Here is a 6000-nt window from a genome sequence, read left to right on the forward strand (position 1 = left end):
CCTGGCTGCGTTTGCAGTTCTGGGCACGTGAGCTCCCAGTCCAGAAGGGCTCCAGTCCTACCGAAGGACAGACGTCCCCCACGCCTGTCCCCCATGCCCCACACACACCCTCTGGTTCTGGGAAGACCCCGCCATCTGCCCGCTCTTTTGGAGGGAACAGCTCAGTTCAAACAGTGCCCGAAGCTGTCCACACTGTTGGTCAACCACTGCCACCAAAACGTGGCCAGCCTGCCCAGAGACCCTAGACAGCCACCACTGAGCCGGTAAAGGGGGGAGCGCATGGAAAGAACAGGGTTCCGGGTCCCTAAGCACACGCAGGTATGCCCTCCTTTCTGCTTCCTGCCACTCCCCCCAAACCTCCACCCTGGGGGCTGGGCTGGCCCCCTGTGGCGGGGATTATCTCACCAGGTTGTGAACAGAACACTCAGAGAAAGAAGTGAAAGGAGCAGATAATGAAGAGGGTAGAAACTCGGCTCCCACGTGCCCCCAGACAAGGTGTCTGTGTGTGCCTTGTCCCTCGTGCTCCACGGCCCCCAGCAAAACCAGTTGCTGTCCCCAGGGGCTCATTTGCCCTCTGCAGCATTTCCAGCCTAGGGTTTCATCACTGCCACTCAGACACCTGAGGCACTGAGGCCCCCATGTCAAAGCCCAGCACACGGCCACATCCCCAGCCAGGCAGCCACAGGCACATCGTGCCCATATGTACCTCCAAAGACCTCAGGATGCCCTTCTCTTTTGACAGGATCCTATGGCCTGAGGCCAGTGTCCCTCTCATGGGGCACAATTCTGGGAAGACTGGGCTGATCTTGTCTTAGGAGTGCTTGTGCAGAACAGCAGGATGGAAGGGTGGGGACGACAGACCAGGGGATCCCAGGACACTTGGATCCTGGTTTTGCAAATGGCTCCAGGCTTCAGTTCCCTTTTGGAACAATCCGAATCACCAGGAGGAGGCAGGGGGTGACTGTGGGCATCCCCCTGCCCCCGCCACCCCACCCCTGCCTCTCCATGTTTCCGCAGCCACGGGTGCTGGGGAGTAACACCGCAGCTTGGTTGCCTTCCCTGCCCTAGAAACACAGGACGCAGGGGTCTGGCCACAGGTGTTCTTTGTAAGAGCTGCCTCAGTTTGCCCAGGGCGGTCTAGACAGATCTATGACAAAGACACACAGTACCCCATGAGCTGCCCAGTTCTCATCCTAGCTCCCCTTGGAACCCTGTTCTGCACGAGTTGCACCAGCCAATTATGGCAATAACGGGAAGTCCAGTCCACAGCACCCAAGCTGATAGGTGAGTAACCCAGGAAAACCGTGGCTTTCCCAAGACAGAGAGAGGACACAGGGCCCTGCCCCAGGCTAAACAGTGCTTTAAAGCTGCTGATCTCACTTCCTCAGAGCATTGTCATTACAGCCGTTCCCAGAGTGAGCCTGCCTGAGGCTCCAAACGCTGGGTGGTCTCCTGCACTCTGGACACTGCGTGCAAACAGCTCCCCAGGACTTTATGCCCATCATCTCTGCGGTTCTTCCACCAGCCGCTTCCAGGAAGAACCAGAGGAAAGACAGTGTCCCTGGGCTGTGACAGGCAGTGGGGAGATTACAGACTGGCAGCAAGGTCCACAGGGCCCCCGGTCACCAGTGCTTGGCTGTGGGGGAGTTCTGTTAAATATCACAGGGGCCAAAACACAACCCCAGGTGCATGAGGGAGGGACGGCCTGCCTTCCAAGCCTTCAAGGAGTGCCCTAGACTGTCCACAGGGGAGAGGGCATCCCCCAGAGAGGGAAGAGCCACATTTTCCCCCAAGAAAGCTGGAAACAGACAGCTTCGATCTACACCAGTGTCCAGGAATAGCCCTTCCCATCTGTAATAAATGGGTGACATGTTTCCAACACCCTTTGACCCAGCTGGGGAAGGTGTTTTCGTGCCCAGCTGTCAGGTAGGAAAACCAACGGCAGGGGGCCAGCCAAAAAGGGCTCTGGTCCAGAACCTATGCCATGCTTCTCCACGAGTGGTTCCTTTCCAGGAGCCTCTCCGCAGCCTGACCCTGCCTCTGCTGGCTGGGAGGGACACACCACCAACTTCTCAGGATGGGGCAGTGGTCCTTGTTCTGGAGACCCTCAGGGCATCCCAGCAGAGGAACTGGACACCAGATAGGTCCTCTTCTCTCTCTGGCATTGTACTGTCACCCCATGGGCAGCTAGTTCTGATCTGGTTTACTGGGAACCCCATCCCTTCCCACAGGTCCCCCTGGTGATTAACTGGTGATCCCCCCCGCAGCCCAAGCCGTGCTGCAGAATCACCAGGGTCCAGCTTCTGGGGCTCTGTGCGCAGGGGCTGTGTCCAAAGAGCCCCACTCATGCACCAGGAACAAGGTAACTCCCCTTTCACTCAGAATAAGGCTGGGCTGGGCAGGAACCGCCATCCTGCCCTGCAGTCCGAGGGGGGATTGAAGCCACTGGCCCCGTGGGTCCTCTCCCAGCTGTGGCCACAACAGCTGGCACCCGGACAGGAGGGAGAGGTGCACTTGCCCCAAGAGCCCCACGGAAACTGTCCCCTGTGGAAGCACGATGGGAAGGGAATTGAGTGACTTTGTCTCTCCTCTTCTAGCTGCTTTCTTTCTAACTTGAAAACATCTTGTAAAGGAGGAGAAAATGCTAGAGCTGTCCCCTCTGACTGACAGCCGCCTCCACCCCTCAGGAGGCACTCAAGGCCTCACACTACCAGGGATGGTGGCTGTGGGAGGAGAGGAGAGAGGAAGGGGCCTCATCCACACCCCTGTGCTGGGCCAGGGGAGTAGGAGACCTGTGTGTAGGTGAGAGACCTGGAGCAACTCTCTGCACCCTCTGTGCCTCAGTTTCCTCACCTGCTCCCTGGCGCTGGCTGGCTTTAGCTCTAAGGTAAAATATAGCTCTCTCCCTACCTCAGTTTCCCTTGAGAGAAAGGCATCTGCTTCAGACAGAAGGAGGACAAGGTGAATTTGGGAAGAGTTCATCTCCAAGAGCCACAGAACCAACAGTAGTCCATTTCTCCAGGGGACAGGTGTTGGGGAGAGAGCAAGGGTGAGATGCTATACCCCAGGGGTGGCGTTGGGAGAAGGCCATCCTACCAACATGGTTCCTTGGCCTCTTTTCCAGTGAGACGCAGGCCGTCAGAGGAGAAAGTCCATCTCCTCATCCCCTTCCCACAGCAGCCTGAGAACTTGAAGGTGGCTTTCAACAAGGCCAGTACAAGGACTGAAGCCTGGAACTGGGCTGCCCCCTCAGGGCTTCCTCTCCAGAAGCCAACTCTCCCTCTCTCCCAGAACCCACAAGGAGATAGAGGCCCACAGTCCCCTCTGCTCAGATGAGCGTTTTTCATGAGCGATTTTCTCCTGTCCCCAGACAACTCTTATCCTTGCAGTGTTCACACCCCTAACACCCGAGAGCCCCTGCAGAAGTTGTAACCTCCTCTATTCTCAGGGATGGGAAAAGAGGGCCCTGCAGTGGGGGTAGTCATCCACCCCAAATTGGACCAGGAGCCTGGAGAGCAAGATTGGCCCTTGCCCCTCCAGAGAGCATTAGATGGTCAAGGCAGTGCCTGGAAGGACAGCTCTGTAGGACCTGCTAAGTGACCTCAGTGAAGCCACAGCACCCCCCCCCCCGCCTCAGTTTCCCCAGGTCCTACACCCAAATCCAAAGTTTCTCTCTCAAGGCCAAGAGAGGGATGGATGCAAGAACCTTTCTCTGCGAGCATATGAGAAAATGTGGCATCCTCTAGTCCAGGGGGCCCAGGAGCCCAGCCCACCAGTACAGAATGAGACCCCTACCCGGCAGCCAGCAGCGGTGACGCTGTCGTAACTCATAACGGTGCAGTAGACTGCAGGGGGAAGCGCACCCCCTCCCCTCCCAGCCCAGCCCAGCCCAGTGAGTGGGCGGCACAGCCCTGGGGAATCCCTGGGTGGGGGTACTCTGCAGAGGCAACCCACCTGGCTGTCAAGCAGGCGGAGGTTGGGGTTAGGGGTGGGGGGGTGAGGGGAGCCTCCCGCCCACCCCCCCCACCCCAAACCCAGCGAAGACAGTCGACCAAGCTACGGCCTTCCCTGGTGGGCAGCTCATTCCACCCTTCCCTGGGTCCAGGCCGGCAGCCAGCCAGCGTGCCAAGGGACTGTGGCGCAGTCTCCCCCACCCCCACCCCGCCCAGTCGAGGTCCCGGAAAGCAAAGAGCAAGCAGTCCCTCCCCGCCCCCTCCCCCGTCCAGGACCCGGATTCCGCGCCCCTTCTCCCGGCCTGATCAGTCCTGGCTCACACCACCCGCGTGCTCACCACATCTGCGCTTGGGCGTCACGGCCCAGCCCCAGGCAGGGTGCCCCGGCCGCCGGGATACGGTGACAGGCAGCACGCTCCTTACCTGGGAGGAGACAGCCAGCCGGTCCTCCTCGCGGGCCTGGTGAAGCCAGCCCCACCTGGCAAGGGACTGTCAGCAAATTCCCCTCTGCATCATCGCGGGAGCGGCATCCCGGCTCCTCCCCGGCTGGAGCCAAGCTTGGCTCCGCCCCAAAGCTGCTCCGACCCACCGGGGAACCCAGGCTGGATTATCATATACAAAAGCCCGGGCTCCGCCTCAGAGACCCCGTCTCTACCAGGAACCATCTGCAAACTACCCTCGCAAACGCACAAGGCTGCCGGTCCCTGCGGCCATGGCTCCGGCTCCCTCTGATGCCGGGGGCCTCGGAAGCTGTCTTGCCGCTCTCCGCCCACCCTACAACCTCACCCCTACCCCAAGCTCTCCTCTGAGGCGTGTCTTCCTTCCGAACCTCCCCACCCGCGCCAGCCAAAGCAAGAAAAGATGCACAACGACACAAAGGTAGCAGGGTTCTGCCCCGCCCTGGGACCGGCTCCTGGTACCCAGCAGCTGGTACTCCCTCCTTCTTCCCCAGCAGAGAAAAGATCTACAGATTGGCCACAGCCCTGCCTGGGAGGCCCAAAGGAGTGGGCTGGGTCCTTTGCAGTTGGCCTGGGCCACTGTCCCCTTCTTGTCTCCAGTTTCATCAAAGTCCTGGCTATTGGGCTAGAGACGCTACTTTGGGCCCTGGAGGCAGGTACCCGTGTTTGAATCCCCAAAGAGCCGTATGCAGAGTAAGGGGTAGTAGGGAACTCACTCTCTCTTTCCCAGACAGGGGCCCGCCCAGGCACGTTTATTTTATAGACATTATCCCATACTATCAGTATAATGGCTAATGGGTGAGGAGAGCGGAAAAGGGACTGTCTACAGTTTTATAAGGGTAAGAATTGATCATTAGGAGTTATTAGCAATCAGATGAGAAGACTTTAGAGGAAGCAGCTGAATACAAGGTACAAGATGCTGCAGGGAGGGGAGCTGTGCCTTCCGGGGGTGTTTCTCAGCCAGATAAATGCAAGAGCAGCATTTAAGAACTCCAGCTGCCTGGATTCGAATCCCCGCTGGGCCATCTAAATATGGGGCTTAACCTCTCTGAGTCTCATTCTTTGCATATGTAAAATGAAGGAAATAACAACAACATTGGAAGGCGGTTATGAGGATGAAATGAGATATTGTGCACGAAGTAGATGCTCAGTGAATATTAGTGGTTGTTGCCATCGTTACTGTCCTGGGTACTGGCAGGAGAGAGAGAAGCCTGAACAGAAGTAGCTTGTTGTCTCTTTCCTCTGCTTCCTCATTACAGAGCTAGTGTCTGATCTCAGGGTGAAAGGACTAAGGGCCTTATGTAATGGGGCTTTAGAAAGGCCCAGTGTTAAGTGGAAAAAACATGGTCTTCAGATGCAGTTGAACCTTCGTTCAGATCCGGACTTTTGTCTCTTACCAGCTATGTCACCTTGTACAAGTTGCTTAACCACTCTGAAATTAACTTCCTCATCTGTAAGAGGCACCTTGACACAAATAAAAGGAGTCCGATTACAGTACCTACCTCACAGGGTGGGTAGGAATATAAAATTCATAGAAAGTACTTAACTCAGTTTTCCACATACAGAAGAAGCAGGTCACTGTTCATCTC

The 6000-nt window shown here is 57.2% G+C and overlaps 1 protein-coding gene across 1 annotated transcript in view; it reads right to left on the reverse strand.

Annotated features, from left to right (window-relative positions):
• The window catches only part of LOC111148607 (transmembrane protein 63C), a 69407-nt gene extending 65035 nt beyond the window's left edge, over positions 1 to 4372 (reverse strand). Inside the window, exon 1 of the mRNA XM_022505314.1 lies at positions 4292 to 4372. The gene's annotated coding sequence lies outside the window, so the exon portion shown is untranslated. The remainder of the gene's footprint in view (positions 1 to 4291) is intronic.
• Between the last annotated feature and the right edge of the window lie 1628 nt (positions 4373 to 6000).

The sequence above is a fragment of the Enhydra lutris genome, unplaced genomic scaffold (assembly GCF_002288905.1).
Source record: "Enhydra lutris kenyoni isolate GAN:26980312 unplaced genomic scaffold, ASM228890v2 scaffoldscaffold20, whole genome shotgun sequence".
Lineage (NCBI taxonomy): Eukaryota > Metazoa > Chordata > Mammalia > Carnivora > Mustelidae > Enhydra > Enhydra lutris.